Source organism: Rhincodon typus, chromosome 5 (genome assembly GCF_021869965.1).
Source record: "Rhincodon typus isolate 14 chromosome 5, sRhiTyp1.1, whole genome shotgun sequence".
Classification (NCBI taxonomy): Eukaryota; Metazoa; Chordata; class Chondrichthyes; order Orectolobiformes; family Rhincodontidae; genus Rhincodon; species Rhincodon typus.
Genome location: NC_063336.1, coordinates 76299290 through 76321214, shown reverse-complemented (window position 1 = coordinate 76321214; position 21925 = coordinate 76299290). Strand labels below are relative to the sequence as shown.

General features: G+C 41.2%; 1 protein-coding gene across 1 annotated transcript in view; it reads left to right on the top strand.

The window, feature by feature from the left end:
• Nucleotides 1–21925, top strand: part of adgrb3 (adhesion G protein-coupled receptor B3) — a 739829-nt gene that overhangs the window by 290669 nt on the left and 427235 nt on the right. The gene's annotated exons all lie outside the window — the stretch shown is intronic.

The following is a 21925-nucleotide window of genomic DNA, read 5'->3' as shown; positions in this document are numbered from 1 at the left end:
GCATCTTCGCCAGTTGAGATCCCCCTCTCCAAACCTTTGTAAGCCCCACCATAGTCAGTACATCTGAACCCTCTGAGTCTTCTTTTGGGTATTTCCCAACACATTGCTGTTGGAACTCTCTGTCTGTACTCACTGCGTGTACGGTCTATCTGCCTCTATCCTCTGTCTCTACCCCGTGCCTCTTCTATCTGTAATATCTGTATCCATTCCCTGCACTCTCTCTCTCTACTCTCTGAACGCATTGCCTGTATGCTCTTTATGTGCCTGCTGCCTGTACCCTCTGCCTGTACCTTTTGTTTGTACAGTACCTTCCAAATGTTTCTACTGACTGTGCCCTCTATCTGTACCTTCTGATGAGATGACCTTCAAAATTAGTATTGATGAAAGATACATTCTGCTTGTATGCCCAGTTTTCAGACTCAGCACCTGTTTGCTTTCAATAAGCCATTCAAGTAAATCATTCAAAAGCCCTATCCCATCGACAAAGAGTTACCTCCACAAACCAAACACCCAAGCTAAGGTGGTTCTCATACATTGCCGGGATGACCAGCCTCTTGGAGACATGTTGGTTTGAGTAGCAGTACAGAAGATGGAAGTGGGGTGCCAGCAAATTCATGAGTGCCAAATATTTAGCGGTGCGTAACGTCCTGAGTCTGTGCTGGTATGATCCAGAACTCTGGGAGTGGATCAGCAGGTGGGGACGAAATTCTGGAATAAAATACTTTTTAAAAGATAGGATATATAGCATTCAGCAGAAACTTATACAAAGTGCTGAACAACCACTAACACAGGGCCATCCTGTAATGTCTGGGAGGGTTGATCATTAGACCTCCATGCACTTCACCCGAGAGTATTTGTTTTGGTGTCTGTAAGCTTTGCTCTTCTATACTCAATGGCATTTGAACCCTTCTACATAGTCAGAACGCGTTTACCTCGTCTCTCAACAGTAGCCATTCAATACCTTTCCCATTTTAAGAAGTACTTTTTGGGCCTTCATAATCCCTCCCCATGTTCTTATTGTAACACCTTTGATTAGGATAGTTTAATTTAGAATTTAGCCCCTTTTTGAGGCAAATTTTGAAGCATGTATCCCTGCCCTCCTCCCAGCTGAGCAGCTCTTACTATTCGATGAACAGAAAAGCCCAATCACTGGGCAACAATACTGACCTTTGCAAAGCTGACCAGGTCATTGACCCCAGGAAAATAAACTCTCACTCCATCGCCATTAAACATTCAAAATCTGTCACACCATCCTTTCATTGCCACCAAACGGAAGTTCCTCCTGCAATAAGGTTAGTTGGTTCCTGCTCATGAACTTTGATTGAACTGGGTATTCAGTTGGATTTGGACCTTCCACGTGCAACATCAGAAGAGATTATTTATTAAAGCGAGGGGAATTTCAATTCAAATATAAAACCATCTTTTCCACTTACTTCTGTTCTGTCATCGTCTTTCAACAGGCTTATCCATCTCTCATTTTTCTCACCTTCCCTCATTTTCCCTTCCTATATCCTTGCTTTTCTTTCACATCCATAACCTCCTACTATTCAAATCTTCCATTTTTCTCTTTCCATTTTGTTCACATGCTTCTTCATCCAAATTCCAACTTCTCACCTCCTCCCTCCTTTAATTTTCCCCATTCCACCTCTCTTTCTCTCTGTCCACTTACCTCACTCTCAGTTGATCCCTCTTCTGACCTTCTAATTCCCTTGCTGCTATCTCACATGAAAGCTGCCCTCTTCTCTGATCCTGCCATCTTATTTCCACAAATCTTCTGTCTCCTTCTTCCTTTTCCCAACCTTACCAGATTTTTCCCCTTCATCTTCCCTCTCCCTATCCAACTTTTCCTGTCCTCCAACCAATCTCGCTCTCCAGCTTTTCCCAACTGCTTTCCTTCTCTGCTCCACCTCTTGCCTACCCATTTCTCTCCTTATCTTTTTGTTCCTCCCTTCTTTCCATTTTTCTTTCATCTCTGCTTTATTCTATTGTCTTCTCCTTTGATCCTCCTCTCTCATCTTTCTTCTGCTGTTGCTTGCATCCTCCTCTCTTGAGGTCCTTTCCCTCTCTTCCATACATCTGTCTTTATTTTTACCTCTCCCATATGTGCTGTTCATCTCATTGCTTGTATTTCTGCCAGTTTGGGAGCAGTTGGCCCTTGCTCACGAACCCTGATTGAACTGGCTATTGAGTTGGATATGGACTCTTCACGTGCAACGTCAGAGGAGATTACTTATTAAAGGGAGAGAAAGCACTCTGCCAAAAATTATTCTAATCTTCTAACTACTAATTGTTTCAAAATAAACCATATATTATTGCAATCCTTCGAAAAATTTTCAGATTGCCAAGTTTATTTGTTTGCTGACATTTCATGCACAATTTTTGCTTTTAATGTTGATGATTCCAAGTTACAGGAATGAAGGCTATGGCATTTCCTTTGACTAGAAACAAAGGCGACATTTCAATGTTTATAATGTGGGAGGACTGTCTACTTAGAAATATAGAAAAGAGTTGAAGGGAACATGAATCAGCCAGTAAGGAAATAAACTTTATGTTTGCATCTTAATGAGAAAAAGAGAGGAGAATTTTTTGAAGTAATTAACAAAATATCCAGAGAGAAATGAGAATTTGTTTTACACAGTGAGTTGTTGCTATCTGAAATGCACTATCTAAAAGAGTGGTGGAAGCAGTTTCATTCGGAATTTGAAAACAGAATAGGTAAAAAGTTAAAAACAAGTAAAGCAGAGCTATAGAGGAAGGCCTTACAAGAAACTTAGAAGGTTTTGAGGGGACTTGACAAGGTAGATATTGAGACGATACTTCCACTAGTGGAGGAATCTCAAACTCAGGGATATAGGTTTGGAATAAGGGGACACTTTTTTAAAACTGAGATGTGAAGAAATTTCTTCTCCAAGAAGGTAATAAATTTTGGAATTCTCTAACATAGTGAGTGTGGAGGTTCAATTACTGGAAGTATTTAAATAAGTGGTGGATAGATTTTTGAAATATCATGGAGTTGAAGGCTGTGATGAGCTGGTATGAAAGAGAAGTTGAGGCCTGGGACAGATCAGCCATGATCTTGTTGAATGGTGGAGCAAGCTTAAGGATCTGAATGACCAACTTCTGTTCCTATTCCTTATGTTCTGATGAGTGGGAGAAGACACAAATATAATCACTCTTTCTGACAAACATCACAGGCATGATGAGTTGAATGACCTCCTCCCGATCTTGCCATCATAGAGGCAGTAATAATGGAGAGATAAGTAAGATTGGGAGGGATCATCTCATTGAGGAACTCGTCAACGCATTTTTTTCGGAGAGGTTCTGATCTCCTTCAAACATTATTACAGAATTTTTTTTGTATCTACTCTGAAAGGGGGCTTTTTAAAATAAAAATCTAGCTCTGGATTAAGTAGTTTGGCCTCAGTAATGTTAGCCTTATTTGAGTAAGATTAATCTTTCAATTTTGGCTGTCCCTGTGTAAGGCAATGGGAGTTATGATGCTCAGTTGTATTGAATAAGTACAAGACAGATTCAATGAACTGATTAACTTGTATCTATGTTATACAGCAACCTATTTTTTTTTTACTCAAGTTCATTGAGTGGAAATTTCATCCATTACTACCAGCACCAATGGCTGACAATTGGAGATGCATCAGTAGCTCGAAGAGGGGAAAGGGAAAGCTTTTAGCTTGGATAATGTCAAAACTAAGCTTATTGGAAGAACCTTTAGCAGCAGAGGTACATAGGACGGGATAATGATGCCAGTAATGTTAATGGGAACAAGAAGGACAGCCAAATACTGTGGATGCTAGACATCTGAAATATAAGCAAAAAATCTCTGGGAAATTCTCAGAATTCCTAGCAATAGTCGTGAAAAGAGAAACACAATCAACTTTGATGACCTATTCACAAAATGTCTTCAACATAATCAATTGCTACCCAAAAGCAATGGTAAAATTAAATTTAACACTTAGCCACATATACAGATATTGGACAGTTGAGCAAAAAGGTTTTAAGAGATTGTAAAGAGACTGTTGAAAGAGGAGAGAGATGCTGAGGTGAAGGATTTGGATGGGGTGTGTCCCAGAGTTTGGAGGTTTCTTAGGTAACTGAAGGTATAGTCGCCAATAACAATGGAAGTTAGAATGTTAAGATCAGGCAGAGAAGGACGAATGTGTTAACCACCAAAAATAGCTCTGTTCGTTCCACTTGTGGGGAGGACACAGATTTAGAACAGCTAAATCAGCTTATTTTCTTTGTCACATTGAAGGGTATGAAGGAGTTATTTAAAACATAGCAATTCAACCATTCACCACTGATTGTCTGCTTTGAGGTAAGCAATTTGAAAGAAACTGCTAAATGCGAGACTGGATATGCCTGTGCCTGTACTATGTGGGAGCTCACGGTGCATTATATGAGGGTTTTTAGAAAAATTCCCACTTGGCTATTTACTTTGAATATTTCGTTTCATTTGCCATGCATTTGTCAGTTCTGTAAACTGTTGTCTACACAGTTTCACTGATCATAGAAACAGGAGGAGGCTTTCAGTTCTTTACGTCTGTTCTGCTATTCTATTTGATCATCAATGATCTATTTCAACTCCATCTATCTTAGTTCTGTAACATTTTGTATCCCTACCTAAATGGTCTTTGTGCATGTATTGTATATCTTCCAGCAATACTTGATCACGTGTATAGAAACTCTTTTTTGGACTGGAGGCCTGTGACCAGCAGTGTTCTGTAGGGATTGGTGCTGGGTCCACTTTTGTTTGTCATTTACATAAATGATTTGGATGAGAATATAGGAGGCATGGTTTGTAAGTTTGCAGATGACACCAAAATTGGTGGTATAGTGGACAGAAACAAAATGATATCTAAGATTACAAAGAGATCTTGATCAATTGGGTCAATGTGCTGAGGAGCGCCAGATGGAGTTTAATTTGGATAAGTGTGAGGTATTGCATTTTGGTAATACAGACAAGGACAGGACTTATACAATAATAGTAGTGCACTGGGTAGTGTTGTAGTTCAGAGACTTTAGAGTTTCAGGTACATAAATCTTTGAAATTTGCATCACAGGTAGTCAGGGTGGTTAAGAAGGCATTTAGCCTGCTTGCCTCATTGACCAGTCCTTTGAGTATAGGATTTGGGATATCATGTTGAGGTTGTACAAGATGTTGGTGAGGCCTCTTCTGGAGTACCGTTTGCAGTTCTGGTTACCCTGTTATAGGAAGGATGTTATTAAACTGGAGAGGGTTTAGAAAACATTTACCAGGATGTTGCCAGGAATGGAGGGTTTGAATTATTAAAATAGACTGGAAAGGCTGGGACTTTTTTCAGTGGAGCATAGGAGGTTGAGGAGTGACCTTTTTGAGGTTTATAAAATCATGAAGGGCATAGGTAAGGTGAAAGACAAGGGTCTTTTTCCCAGGGTAGGGGAGTTCAAAACTAGAGGTCATATTTTTAAGGTGAGAGGAAAAAGATTTGTAAAGGACATAAGGGGCAATATTTTTACACAGAGTGCAGTTCGTGAGTGGAATGAACTGCCAGAGAAAGTGGTGGATGCTAGTACAGTTACAATTTTAACACACATTTGGATATGTGCAGGAATTGGACGGGTTTGGAGGGATCTGGGCCAAGTGCAGACACGTGGGACTAGTTTAGTTTGGGAACATGGTTAGCGTGGACTGGCTGAAGTCTGTTTCCATGCTGTATGACTCTATGACTTCATAACTGCAAATGCATAATTTATCTCCCAAAATCGTTAATTTTTCATTTATCTTGGACCAGTTGTAGAAGCAGGGCTTGCGAATTCAGTGTGGTGAGTCTTTTTTTTTACAATTTCTCTTTGTTTAAACATCAGAAATCCTGGTAGATATCCCTGGACAGTGGGGACCTGCTGAATTAAGCACTATGGATGGTGTCCATTATCAGCTGTTCCAAAGACCCGGCATGGATTACATTACCTCAAAATGTTAAAGAAAAAAATAAAGACCTGCAGGTGCTGGAAATCAGAAATAAAATCATAAATTGCTGGAAAAACTCAGTTGGCCTGGTGGCATCTGTGGAATGAAAGCAGAATTAACATTTCCAGTCCACTGACCCTTTTTCAGAATGAAAGAAGGCAATGTGAAGAAGGGCAGTGGACCTGAAACATGAAATTTGCTTTCTCTGCACAGATGCTGCCAGACCTCTTGAGTTTTTCTAGCAATTTCTGATTTTGCATCTCAAAGTATCATTCATGTAAAAGTTGACTCCTTCGAGTTGCCTAAAAATTTGGTCCTAAAACAAAAAACGACTTTTACATGAGAATTTAGAGTGATTGCTAAAATTTTAATATCATAAATTTGTTTTTCTACCTTCAGTAAAAAATAGAAAAAAAAACTGGAAAAAGGATCTCAAGACTGAGCCCGTTGACATTACAATGGCATTATAAATAGAAATTCCACTATGCCTGTACCGATTGGTACAGACATTGGACAGCTGAGAGAGACCACCCTTCAGACAATTCAGTCAAGCCCAGGAAGCAGTCCAGTTCCCACTTGAAAGCATTAAGGCTCAGCACCCACCACGCTAGTGGATCATTCATTCCAGTGCATTGAGAGGCTAGGAATCACTTAACATCCTGTCAGTCCTTAATCTTTTAGAGTTTCAACTCATGTCTTCTGGTCCTCCTTAGCCATAGAATGCAGAGGTGAGGAGCAGTGGTATGACATTTGGCCAATGGACATAGAAATTCTAACCCATAATAAATTGAGGAGCACAAGCCAAGATTGGAAGGAGTTTTCCAAAGGCAATAATGCCTGTAGTCCATTGATCAAGATTTGCTTTGAATTTAATGAACTCACTGGGGTACCAGAGGAAAGAGGCTATTTCTATTGTGTTCCAGTACTCTGACTTACTGACACATAGGTACGCACCAAACCACTACAATATAGCAAGATTTAAATTGACATTGCAAGGACTATTTAAGACTGCTTCTCGGCGGCACCATTCTGATGTGCTCTTCTTCTGTAGGCCTGGGACATCTGAAAGCCAGAACGTTATGTGCCTCTGAGAAAGCCAAGTCTTCACAGCACCAACTATGCCGAGCGCGGAGACAGGTACCTGCACCTCAGAGGGTTGTGCAGAATGAGGAGGTGGCACTGGGTGAGTGACAGTCTGGATGCAGAATGGTGGTGAGAGAAAAAGAGCAGGCCCCTATTGTCAAGACTGAGGTCCAATATAACCCCTCCCTCAGCTGCTGTAGCTCGAGATTAGTCTCACAGCATAATTATAATGAAAGATGGCTCTCTGAACAGAATCAGTTATAGGAGTTACTAAAGCCCTTGTAAAATATTCTGACCTGTAGAACAATGCTTTCCATTTGCTTGTGTGAGAAATGATGTTTTGTTCTACAGTGTTTGGCAACTACAAGTGTTTGGTTAGCCAAGCCCCAGTGATGCAGATCCTATACCCAGGCTAACAAATGTCTGGGTTACTGTTAGCAAAGCCTAAGGCTTCTAGTCAAACCTCCTGTATCATCCAACTTGACATGCTGCGGAATCACGTTACTGTCTACAGGTTTGCTCCTCTGCAGGTCATTAGGTATAATTGAGGGAGAGCCCATTACTAAAGGCAGACCTGTATAAATAAAAATGTTTTCTTTCAGCATGATGCCACTTCCAGTTAGTTCAGTATTTGGTGTAAAATTACATGGGATTTACCGTACAGAAACAGACCGTGCAGCCAAGCTGGTCCATTCTAGTGTTGATGCTTTCAGCCCTGTTAATCTCACTCTTTCAGTGTCTCTTTCCATTCCTTTCCCTCCCATGTTTTTACACAGCTTTATCTATCTTAAATCCTTCAATGTTCATCTCAATATGGTAACGAACTCCACATTCGAACCAGTTAAAGGCATTTCTCCTGAATTCCCTATTGGCTTTACTTGTGACTTTCTTACAATTATGGACACAAGTTTTAGACTCTTCTATAAGTGAAATCATCTCTACATCTACTCTATCAACATCCCCTTATAATCTAAAAGGCCTCCATTACATAACCCCTCAGCCTTCTCTTTTCAGGCACAAGCCACAATGGTCATGGGAGGCTATCAGTACAGTGAAAATGACCTATTCAGGCTACAATACAATAGAGTAGATCCCAAATACACCTCACTAAAAACCTTCAGCCAACTGGCTTAATTCCTTCTGCAGGGAATGGTAATACACCAACTCCAAGGAATAGCATGCTGGTAAAGTTCATTAATATCACGGATGTCTCAGTTCAAACAAATGAATTGGCTGCACTATATTCAAGCTTTGTCCAAAGAGTTTGTTCTTGATTCCATACAAACCTGTAACAGCACAGCGGATGATATCGACTGACGGCAGTTTAAAAGTGTAAGATATTGAGCTGGGGGAAGTGTCGAGCCAGTTGCTTGTTTACATGTAGAAAGGAGGAACTATCAAAGCATTCACTTCTTTAAGGAAGATTGTTGAATTCTCACTTCTTTCATCCTCCCATCTACCCAGCTCCTGCAACCTGTTCTAACCTAGCTTCTGGACTATACAATACTTTAATTCTTTTATGGAATGTGAGTGTCACTGGCAAGTTTAGCATGTTCACCCCTTCCTCAAATGCCCTTGTGAAAGTGGTGGCCTTCTTGAGTTGTTAGTATAGTTGGGATGTAAATCCTCCTACTGTTCTATCAAAGAACAATGTACAAGGATTGTGACCCGGCGACAATGAAGGAGTGGTGGTATATGTCCAAATCAGGATGGTGAGTGTCTTCGAACAGAATGACAGGTGGTGGTGGTCCCATGCCCTTGACCTTCCAAATAGTAGTTGTTGTGGCTTTGGAAAGTGATATCAAAGGAAACTTAATGAGTTGCTGCACTGTATCTTGTAGATGGTACATACTGCTGCTACTGAGCATCAGTGGTGAAAGGAGTGAATGTTGAAGGTAGTGTACAGGATACCAATCAAATGGACTGCTTTGACCTGGATGGTTCCAGATTTCTTGAGTGTTGTTGGAACTGCACTCATCCAGACAACTAGAGAATATTCTATCACATTACTGACTCATGTCTTCTAGATAGAGGATAGGTTTTGGGGAGACAGGAGACGTGCTACTCACCGTAATTTCTGAATTACTCATTTTTTAAATATGCTGTATGTGCAGAAGGGTGGTGCTGAAGGAGGATTCTTCATCTAGAGGAATCAAGGGGTGCTTATGCAGACATAAATGTGACACCAGGATGGTTTGTTGCCTCCCTGGTGTTAGGGATGTCATAGAATGGCTGCAGAGCATTCTTCTGGGAAAAGACAAATGGTCAGAGATTGTGGTCTGCATTGAGTATGAATGACAAATGGTAGGACGGTGGAAGTTGTCCTGCAATCTGAATTCAGGAAACTAAGCAAAAAATTAGCAAGCAGGACCTCTAAATTTGTAACCTCTGAATTATTCCCAGTGCCATGTACAAGTGAATATAGAAATAGAAGGCTAAGACAAATGAATGCTTGACTAGAAAGAAGGTGTGCTAAGGAAGTCTTTAAATTTCTGAGATGCAAGCACTGGCTCCGATGGAGTTGGACAAGCCAGATGTATTGCACCTAAACAGAGCTGAGAATGAGTTCCTTGTGGGCCATTTTGCTAGTACTTTGGGGAGGGCTTAAATTAGCTCAGCTAGGGTGTAGAACCAGTAGAGAATATCAGAAAATAATACCAGGGTGCACATTTTGGGATCGTGATGCTGTGGCTGAAGAAAGGGCAAGATAGGTTGTTAAATATTCACGGTTACATGAGGGAAGAAAGATGGCTGTCATTTTGGATATGGAGATCATTGCAGTACAGGAGAAAGAGGATGTTTCAGACAGCTCAAGAACAGAATCAATTTGGTTGGAGCTAAGGAAGAAGAAGAGTGAAATTACATTGCACAATATAATATATAAGCAATGGCCTAGTGCTATTATCACCGGACTACTCATCCAATTATCCAGATAACGTTCTGGGGACCTAGGTTTGAATCCTGCCATGGCAGATGGTGGAATTTAAATTCAATAAAAATAAAAATCTGGAATTAAGAATCCACTAATGACCATGAAATAATTGTAAATTGTCAGAAACAACCCATCTGAATCATTAAGGTCCTTCAGGGAAAGAAATCTGCCATTCTCACCTGGTCTGTCCTACATGTGACTCCGGACCCACAGCAATGTGATTGACTCTCAAATGCCCTCTGAAATGGCCGAGCCAGCCACTCAATTGTATCGGTTACTACAAAGTCTCAAAGAAATGAAACTGGACGGATCACCTGGTATCGACCTAGGTGCTGGAAAAGACAATGGCCCTGTCAACCCACCAAAGTCCTCCTCACTAACATCTGGGGGTTAGTGCCAAAATTGGGAGAGCTGTCTCATAGACCAGCCAAGTAACAGCCTAGCATTGTCATACTGATGGAATCATACCATAAAGACAATGTCCCAGGCATCACTATCACCATCCCTGGATATGTCCTGTTTCACCAGTATACAGTTGGGAGGGAGTTGCCCTGAGAGTCCTTAACATTGACTGTGGACCCCATGAAGTCTTAAGGCTTCAGGTTAAATATGGACAAGGAAAACTCCTGCTGATTACCACCTCCCATCCTCTCTCAGCTGATGAATCGATACTCATCCATGTTAAACTAAATTTAGAGGACGTACTGAGGATGGCAAGGGCACAAAATGTACTCTGGGTGGGGGATTTTAATGTCCACCACCAAGAGTGGCTCTGCAGCAGTACTACTGCTCGAGCTGGTCATGTCCTAAAGGACATAGCTGCTGGGCTGGGTCTGCGGCAGGTGATGAGAGAACCAACAAGAGGGAAAAACATACTTGACATCATCCTTACCAATCTGCCAGCTGCAGAGATACATCTGTTCATGACAGTATCAGAAAGAGCGACCACCGCACATTCCTTGTCCTGCCTTCACATTGAGAATAAACTCCATCGTGTTGTATGGCACCATCACAGTGCTAAATGGGACAGACTACAAACAGATCTAGCAACTCAAAACTAGACATCCATTAGGCGCTGTGGGCCATCAACAGCAGCAGAATTGTACTCCAGTACAACCTGTAACCTCTTGGCCTGGCATATCCCCCATTCAACCATTACGATCAAGCCAGGGGACCAGCCTCAGTTCAATGGAGAGTGCAGGAGGGCATGCCAAGTGCAGCACCAGGCATACCTGAAGATGAGGTGTCAACCTGATGAAGCTACCAAACAGGACTACTTGAATGCCAAACAGCATAAGCAGCAAGTGATAGAGCTAAGCAACCCCAAAACCAACAGATCATATCTAAGTTCTGCAGTCCTGCCACATCCAGTCATGAATGGTGGTTGATGATTAAAAAAGTCACTGGAGGAGGAGGCTCCACAAGTATCCCTATCCTCAATGATGCACATCAGTGCAAAAGTTAAGGCTGAAGCTTTCACAGCACTCTTCAGTCAGAAGTGCTGAGTGAATGATCCATCTCAGCCTTGTTCAGTGGTCCCCAGCATTGCAGATACCAGGCTTCAGCCAATTCGATTCACTCCATGTGATATCAAGAAATGGTTGGAGGCACTGGATACTGAAAAAGCTATGGGCTCTGACAACATTCTGGCAATAGTACTGAAGATTTTTGCTCCAGAACTTGCCACACCCTTAGCCAAACTGTTCCAATACAGTTATAACACTGGCATCTATCCGACAATGTCGAAAATTGGCCAAGTGTGTCCTGTGCATAAAAAGCAGGACAAATACCACCCGGCCAATTACTGCCCCATCAGTCTACTGTCAATCATCAGTAAAGTGATGGAAGATGACCTTAACAGTGCTATCAAGCAGCACCTGCTCAGCAACACCCTGGTTAGTGATGCCCAGTTTGAATTCTGCCAGGGCCACTCAGCTCCTGAATCATTACAGCCTTTGTTCAAACATGGACAAAAGAGCTAAATTCCAGAGTTGAAGTGAGAGTGACAGCCCTTGACACCAAGGCTGCATTCAACTGAGTGTGACATCAAGGAGCCATAGCAAAACTGGAATCAATAGGTATCAGGGGCAAACTCTCCAGTGGTTAGCATCATACCTGACATGCAGGAAAATGGTCATGGTTGTCAGAGGTCAGTCATCTCAGTTCCAGGACACCTAGGCCCAACCATCTTCAGCTGCTTCATCAATGACCTTCCCTCCATCATGAGGTCTGAAATGGGGATGTTCGCCGATGATTGCACAATGTTCAGCACCATTCATGAATCCTTAGACACTGAAGCAGTAGTATCCAAATGCAACAAGATCTGGATAATATTCAGACTTAGGCTGACAAGTACAAGCAACATTCGTGCCATAGAAATACCACACTCTGCCCATCATGAATAAGTGACAATCTATCCACTGTCCCTTGACGTTCAATGGTATTACCATCACTGAATTCCCCCATTATCAACATCCTGGGAGTTATCATTGATCAGAAACTCATCTGGGCTCACCACATAAACACTGTGGCTACAAGAACAAGTCAGAGGCTGGGAATATTGCGGCGAATAACTCACCTCCTAACTCCCTAAAGCATGTTTACCACCTACAAGGCACAAGTCAGGAGTGTGATGGAATACTCCCCACTCATCTGGATGAGTGCAGTCCCAACAACACTCAAGAAGTTTGACACCATCCAGGACAAAGCAGCCCACTTGACTGGCACTGCACCCACAAGTATCCACTCCCTCCACCACCGACGCTCAGTATCAGCAGTGTGAACTATCTATAAGATGCACTGCAGAAATTCACCAAAGATCCTCAGATAGCATCTTCCAAACCCACAATCACTTCCATCTAGAAGGACAAGAGCAGCAGATATACGGGAACACAACCAACGTCAAGTTCCCCACCATGCCACTAACCATCCTCACTGAAAATATATCACCGTCCCTTCACTGTAGCTGGATCAAAATCCTGGAATTCCCTCCCTAATGGCATTGTGGGTCAACCCACAGCAGATGGACTGCAGCGGTTCAAGAAGGCAGCTCACCATCACCTTCTCAAGGGCAACTAGGGATGGGCAATAAATGCTGGCCAGCCAGCAATGCCCACATCCCACAACAAATGTGTTAAAACTAGTGGAAAGAATCTAGAGGAACAAATTTGTGAGGAAATGACTGAGAAGTGTAAACATCATAGGGAAGTTATGATTGGGGATTTCAATTACCCAAATATCAACTGGTATAGTAATAGTGTAAGGGTCAGCAAGGGTCAAGTGTTCCTAAATTCTCTTTGCATTCAGGAGAATTTACTACAGTAGTATGTGCCAATCCAATCAGAAAGCAGGCACTGCTAGACCTGCTTCTAAGGATTGAGGTAAGTCAAGTAGATCAAGTGATAGAAGAGTTTGAAGTGTCAGTGTAGATTTGCGAGGAGAAAATCATGGTTAGCTAACTTGGAGATTTTTGAAGAGGCAACAGAGAGGATTGATGAGGGGAAGACTTATGATGTCGTGTACATTGATCTTACACAAACAAACTTGTGAACAAAGTGTCATGAAATGATAGGGAAAGTAGCATGAATGCAAAATTGGCTGACGAGTAAGAAACAAAGAGTTGTGTTTAATGAGTATTTTTCAGATGGAAAATGGTTTCTAGTGGAATTCCCAGGAGGTTTGTATTTGGACGCTTGCTTTTCCTGATATATGTAAATAATCTTAATCTTGTGTGCATGGCACAATTTCAAAGTTTGCAGATGACCCAAAACTTAGGAGAATTGTAAACTGTGAGGTGGACTGTGTCAAACTCCAAAAGGATATTGCAATGTTAATAGAGTGGGCGGAAAGGTGGCAGATGAAGGTCAAGGCAGAGAATGGTCAGGTGATGCACCTGCGTAGAAAAAACGTGGAGAGACAGCATAAAATAAAAACTGGTCATGCAATTGTAGTGCTCTATATCTGAGTCAGGAGACCTGGGTTCAAAAACTACCTACTGCAAAGGTGTGTAATAACATTTCTGAGTAGGTTGAGTAAGATAAGTATAACTGGTCAAAAAATCTAAAATAAAGATTACTATTCCAAAGGATGTGCAGGAGCAGAGAAACCAGGTGCATATGCATTTAAGATATTAAAGATGATAGGAGAGTAGAGAGAACTGTTAGTAAAGCATACAGTGTAAGAACATGGTGGTCATGTTCAACCTGTACAAGACATTGGTTAGTTCTCGGTTGGAGTATTGTGTACAGTTCTGGAAAGTACAGAAGAAGTTTACAAAAATGGTTCCAAGAATAAGGCACTTTAGTTATGTTGAAAGATTGGAGAATTTGGGACCATTTTCCTTGAAAAGGAGAAGGCTAAGAGGAGATTTGACTGATGTTTTCAAATCATGAAAAGTTTGGTCAAAGTGGATACAAATTGAGAACCAGAGGGCAGATTTGAAGATGTTTGGAAAAGAAGCAAATGTGATGTGACAGTAAACTTTTTCACAGTGATTAGTTAGGGTCTGGAATGCACTGCCTGGAAGTTTAGTGGAGGTAGCCTCAATTTATTCATTCAAAACAACATTAGATGATCATTCAAATAGAAAAAAATGCACAAGCTTGCAACGAGTAGGCAACAGATTGGCTCTAAGTTAAAATGCACAGAGATTCGATGCAGATGTGATGAGTCAAATGGCCTTCTTTTACACCATAACAATGCTATGAGTCTGTGATATCTGGACGCCCCTGCAGATAATAGATAGTCTCCCTTTAAACATTGCAAAGAATGATTTGAAAAGGTTGCCGATAAGCTAGGAGGAAGTAGATGGGTAAATAAATGAACTAAAGAAAGAAGTCAATGGGGTAGCACAGTAGCTCAGTAGTTAGCGTCGCTGCCTCACAGTGTCAGGGAACTGTGTTCCAGTCCAGTCTTGGGCTACTGTCTGTGTGGAGTTTGCAAGTCCTCCCTGTCCTCTGGTTTCCTTCCACAGTCCAACAATGTGCAGGCTAGGTGGATTAGCCGTGGCAAATTATGTGTACTGTCTAGAGATGTGCAGGCTCAGTGGGTTAGCCATGATAAATGTGTGGTAATGGAGATAGGGTGGGGATCTGTGTCTGGGTCTGGATGGGGTGCTCTTCAGTGGGTAGGTGTGGACTTGATGGGCTGAATGGCCTGTTTCTGCACTTTCTGTGATAATCAAACGTGGCTGAGAGTAGGAAATACCAATACAGTTGTATGAAGAGACATAGGTGTTTATAATTCACTTTCTCTCAAAACTTGAAGGAAGACTTGAGACTCTAGCAAAACATGGCAACATTCAATATGATTTGGCAAAGATAAGTACATGAGGTGACAACATGATCCACCACCATACTATTGAAGGGCAGCCCAGGAATAGGCAAGAAAACATAAATTTGCCAGTGGAAAGCATAAATGCAAAGCCTACAGGAAAAGAAAAGGAATCTACTTTAAGAGTCCCAATTGCCTGATGAACAGCTGTACTGAAAAGCATTCCAATTGGAATTTGTCATTGACCAGAGTGTGGATTTGTGAGGCAGCAATGAAGGAGGTTTAAGGGATTATTTGCAACGATAAACCAAGTAACAGGTTGGAGCATCTCATGTTAATTCTACCTCTAATTAAGACCTTATTTAAAAGTGTGCATCTGCTCTGGTCACTTTATATCTAAAAGGATCTTGACACACTTGAGAGGATACAAAGGCAGAAAAATCATGAATAATTCCTGAACTCAAGAAAGCTTGCAACGTTAAGGTAGATTGAATTATTCAAATTGATTAAAAGAAGGTTGAGATTGGTATGGAGAAACTGCAGTACTCTATGTATTGACTCGATAATGAGGAGAGTTGGACATGCAGGTTTTACCAGATTATTTTAGTTAAATCTTACAAAATGTATGAACTGTATTAGTTTGAAACAAAGCAAAGAAAGCCCAGAAAAATAAATTGGAAATAAGAGCTGCTAATATTGATTTACACTGTCTGGCATTGATTGGGCAATAATAGTGCCAATATAGAATCAGCAGCTTTATTGCCTAAGTAGCACTTGACCAATGACCTTCCCACCATCATAAGGTCACAAGTGAGGATGATCGCTGATGATTGTGTGACATTCAGTTCCATTAGCAACTCCTCAGATACTTCAGCAGTTTGTATCTATGTGCAGCAAAACCTAGACGACTTTCATGCTTAGGGTTAGAAGTGACAAGTAACATACTCTACACAAGATACACGTCAACAACTCAATCCCAATCCTCTGAATCACCTTCCAAAGCCTATCCGGAAAGACAAGGGCAGGAGATATATGGAAATATCACCACCTGGATGTTTCTTCATAAGTCACATACCATCCTGTTCCTTTACTGACATTGGATTAGAATTCTGGAATTCCCTCCCTAACAGCACACACTATACATCATGAATTGTAATAGTTTAGAAGGCAGCTCAACAGCACCTTTTCCAGAGCAATTAGAATGGACAATAAAAGCTGACTCACATCCCGTGAAAGAATAGAAGAATGGCAATTTAAAGGAGACCTAAAATTTGCTATTCAAAGATCTGCCTGTTTCAAGCAGCAGGCCCATTTTCCCAGCTGGAATGACCTCAACTTGGAAGGATGAATAGAAATGCCAGCTTGGAGTCCAAAATCTCAGTGTTACCCAAGCCAAACCTCAATACAAACAGGGAGAAGAAATAGACCATAGTGCCCCACAAGGCTGCTCCACTATTCATTAAGATCATGGCTGATCTGACTGTAATCTCAAATCCACAAGCCTAGACAATATTTCACCCCATTGCATGGCAAGTATCTCTTTAAATCTGTCTTCAGAATATTCAAGGATTCTACTTCCACCACCTTTTCAGAAAGAGACACTCAAACCATCTAAGAGAAAAAGATTTGCCTTATCTCGGTCTTAAATGGATAATGCATTATTATTAAACAGTGACTCCTGTTCTATATACTCTTGTAAGAGGAAACATCCTTTCCACATATATGCTGTCAATCCTGCTCAGAATCCTTTATATTTGAATTAAGTCTCCTCTAATTCTTCTAAACTCCAGTAAATGCAAGCCTAGACTAGCCCCTCCTCATAAGAAAATTCATCCATTCCAATAGTTTGGTGAACTTTCCCTTAACTGCTTCCAATGCATTTACATCCATCCTTAAATAAGATGGTTGGGATTCTGTACAATACTTCAGATGCAGCCTCATCAGTATCCTGCATAACTCAAACTTAACCCCTCTACTTTTGTATTCAATTCTCTGTGTAATAAGTAATAACACTCTACCAGCTTTGCGAATTACTTTCTAGAGGTCCATCCTAATAATTTAAAATTCACGCACAAGGACACCCAGGTCCCTCTGCATTGAAGAGCTCTGTAACCTCTCATCATGTAGATAATAAACTTCAATATTATTCTTCCTGCTAAACTGGACAAGTTCACATTTTTCCACAATATACTCAGTATGCCAGATCTTTGTCCACTTAGTTTTTTTTGTAAATTCCATATGTTCTCTACACAACTTACTTTCCTACTGATCTTTGTGTCATCAACAAATTTGGCAGCCATAACTGAGGTCCCTTCATCCAAGTCATTTATATAAAATGTAAGTTGTTGAGGTCCCAGGAGCAAACCCTGTAGCACACCACTCATTACATGCTATTAACCTTACCTTTTATTTTCTGCAATACCTTTCATGTGGCACTTCATCTAATGTTTTCTGGAATTCCAAACACAGTATACTCCACCATTTCTACTTTATTCGGAGCACATACTATTTCCTTAAGGAGTTCCAATGGATCGTCAAACATGATTTCCCTTTCACAAAACCATTTTGTCCTGCCTGATTACTTGGATTTACCTAAGTGCCTGCTATAACTTTTTTAATGTTAGCTTCTAACATTTTGCCTGTGACAGATGTTAACCTATTGGCCAGTAGTTTGCAACTTTCTGTCTCCATAAGAGAAGAATGGAGACCTTTTCCACCTTTCATTTAATTGGACTTTCCCAAACCAAGGCAGCTTGGGAGAATTAAAACTAATGCAACAACTATGTCATGAGCCATTTATTTAAAGACCCTATGATGAAGTCCATTAGGTGCATCTCCAAGAATTTATTTATTTTTCTCTGGTGATGGTAATTTTTCTGAGTTCCTCTCTATCTTCCATTTCCTGATTTATTGTTGCTTCTGGGATGCTACTTACATCCTGTGCAATGAAGACTGATGCAAACTATGTGTTTAATTCACAGAACAGAGAATAATACAGCACAGCAACAGGCCCTTTGACCCTCCAAGCCCGCACCAACACATTTTGCCCCCCCATACTAAAACTATCTTCACTTACAGGATCCATATCCCTTTATTCCCATCCTAATTATGTATTTGTCCAGGTGCTTCTTGAAAGCTGCTATTATGTCTGCTTCCTCTGGCAGCATGTTTCAGGCACTCAGCACCCTTTGTGTGAAAAACTTGCCTTGCACATGTCTTTTAAACTTCACCACCAGCACCCCCCACCACCCCCGCATATTGAACACGTGTCCCCTTACCCTAGCAATTGACCCCTCACACCCTGGGAAAAAGCCTCATACTTTCCACTCTATCCATGCCATTCATAATCTTATAAATTTCGACCAGGTAACTCCGCAACCTTCCGTGTTCCAGTGAAAACAAACCCAATCTATCCAACCTTTCTTCATAGCTAAAATCCCCCATACCAGGCAACATCCTGGAAACCTCTGTACCCTCTTCAAAGCATCCACATCCTTCTGGTAGTGTGGTGACCAGAACTGTACACAATATTCCAAGTTCTATAAAGCTACAGCATAACGTGCTTATCCTTATGCCCCTTCCAATGAAGGCAAGCATGCCATAGGCCTTTTTTAATACCTTATTTACCTGTACCGCCACCTTCAGTGATTGGTGGACCTGCACACTCAGATCCCTCTGCATATCAATACTCCTAAGAGTTCTACCATTCACTGTATAATTTCCATCTGTACTTGACTTCCCAAATGCATCACCTCACATTTGTCAGGATTAAACTCTATCTGGCATTTTTCTGCCCATGCCTCCGACTGATCTATATGCTTTGACAATCCTCCTTACTATTCACAACTCCACCAATTTTTCTATCATATGCAAAATTACTAATTAAACCCGTCACGTTTTCCTCCAAACCATTTATGTAGATCATGAACAGCAAAGGTCCCAGCACTGATGCCTGCGGAATGCCACTAGCCACAACGCTCCATTCCGAAAAGCATCCTTCCACTGCTACCCTCTGTCTCCTATGACTAAGCCAGTTCTGAATCCATCTTGCCAGCTCATCTCTGATACCATGTGATTTCACCTTTTATACCAGTCTGCCATGAGGGACCTTGTCAAAGGCTTTACTGAAGTCCATGTAAACAACATCAGCCACTTTTCCCTCATGTATCGTCTTTATCACCTTGTCAAAAACTCAATCAAGTTAGTGGGTATGATCTCCCACGCACAAAACCATCTTGCCTATCACTAATGAGTCCATTTGCTTCTAAATGCATATAGATCTTGTCCCTGAAACTCTTTTACAATAATTTCCCTACCATTGACATGAGGCTCACGGGCCTGTAATTTCCTGGATTATCCCTGATACCCTTCTTAAATAATGTGACAACATTGGCAATTCTCCAGTCCTTTGGGACCTCACTTGTGGCCAAATAGGATACAAAGATGTCTGTCAATGCTCCAGCGATTTGTTTGCTTGCCTCCCTCATTATTCTGGGATAGATCCCATCAGGAGCCAGGGACTTATCTACCTTAATACTTTTTAAGACGTACAATACCTCGTCCTTTTTAATAGCAACTTAGCTTTGAAGTTCGACACTCCCTTCCCTGACATCATCCTCCACCAATTCTTTCTCTTCGGTGAATTTCGATACAAAGTATTTGTTTAGGCCCACAACTTTCTTTTCTGGATCCATACATAGATTCCCTCCTTTGCCCTTGAGTGGGATAACCCTTTCCCTGGCTACCCTCTTGCTTTTTAAATATGTATAAAATGCCTTGGGATTCTCCTTAATCCTGTTTGCTTACGATTTTTCATGATGCCTTTTAGCCCTTCTAATTCCCTGTTTACGTTCTTTCCTATTTTCCTTACATACTTCAAGTGCTTCATCAGTTCCCATCCTCCTAGACCTTACACTTCCTTTTTCTTTTTCACCAAGATCACAACATACCTGGTCATCCAAGTTTCACATAACTTGCCATACCAATCCCTCATTCTCACAGGAACATGCCATTCCTGAACTCTTATCAAGTGAAATACTCCCACATGTCCAATGTGGATTTACCCTCAAACAGTCACCTCCAATCAAAATTTTCTATTTCCTGCCTAATATTGTTGTAGTTCACCTTCCCCCAATTTAACATCTTCACCTGCTGTTGTCCCTATCCATGAGTATCTTAAAACTCATTGGTATTATGGTCACTACTCCTGAAATGCTCCCCCATTGAAACTTCACTCACCTGGCCAGGCTCATTTCCCAAAACCAGGTCCAGTTTAACCTCTTCCCTGGTTGGACTGTTTACATACTGTGTCAAGAAACCCTCCTGAATGATCATCACAAATTTTGCCCCATCCAAGCCCCTCGCATGAAGTGAGTCCCAGTCAATATAGGGGAAGTTAAAATCACACATCACAACAATCCCGTTGTTTTTACATGTTTCCAAATCTGTCTACATATTCTGTCTGCTGTCTCCTGCCGGCTGTTGGAAGGTTTGTAGTATGCCCTCAGCATTGTGATTTTCCCTTTCCTACTCCTGGGTTCTAACCATATTGACTCACTTCATGAGGTCTCTGATGTATCCTCCCTCAGTACAGCTGTGACATACTCCTTCACCAGGAATGCAACTCACGCACCCCTTTTACCTCCCTTTCTATCACACTTAAAACATCTAAATCCTGAAACATTCAGCTGCCAGTCCTGTTCCTCTTTCAGCCAAGTCTCTCTAATCGCAATAATATCACAGTTTCAAGTACTAACCAAAGCTCTAAGTTCATCTACGTTGCCTATTAAAGTTCTCACATTGAAACATATGCATTTCAGTCCATATTCCCCCACCCTCCCCGCTTTTCAGCAGTATTTCCTTGCCTGTTCTTGTTCTTAGTCATGTTTGCCTCTCCCTCAACTTCTGTATCCACTACCTTACTCCTCTGTTTCGCATTCTCCTGCCACACTAGTTTAATCCCTCCCCAAACACTATACCAAGTACCTCCCCGAAGGACAACAGTCCCAGTCCTGCGCAGGTGCAACTTGTCCAGTTTGTTTGGGTCTCACCTACCCCAGAACCAGCCTTAGTGCCTCACGAACCTGAAAACCTCACGTTCACATCATCTTTTCAGCCACATGTTCATCTTATATATCTTGCTGTTTCTACTCTGACCGGCTTGTGGCACCGGTAGGACCTTTGAGGTCCTATATATCAACTTTCTTCATATTTCTCTATATTCTGCTTTTAGGACCCCATCCTTTTTTATTAACTATATCATTAGTACCAACGTGTACCAAGACCATTGATTGTTCATCTGCTATCTCCTTATTTTCTGTTATTAATTCTCCAGCCTCACTTTCTATGGGACCAGCACTCACTTTGCTAACTTTTCTTTCTAAATATTTATAGAAACTCTTACTATCTGTTTTATATGTCTGGCTACCTTTCTCTTGTACTCTGATTTTCCCCTCATTAACTTTTTAACCATTCTTTGTTTTTCTTATACATTCTGTACAGTCTTCTGGTCTGCCATTTACACATTTATATGCTTTTTTCTTCATGTTTGATAATATCTTTAAAATCTCTAGTTAACCACAGATTGTTGGTCAGGCCCTTAGAATTTTTCTTATTGTTTTGGAATGTATCTACTTTGTGTATTCTGAAGCATTCCCCAAAATCTCTGCCATTAT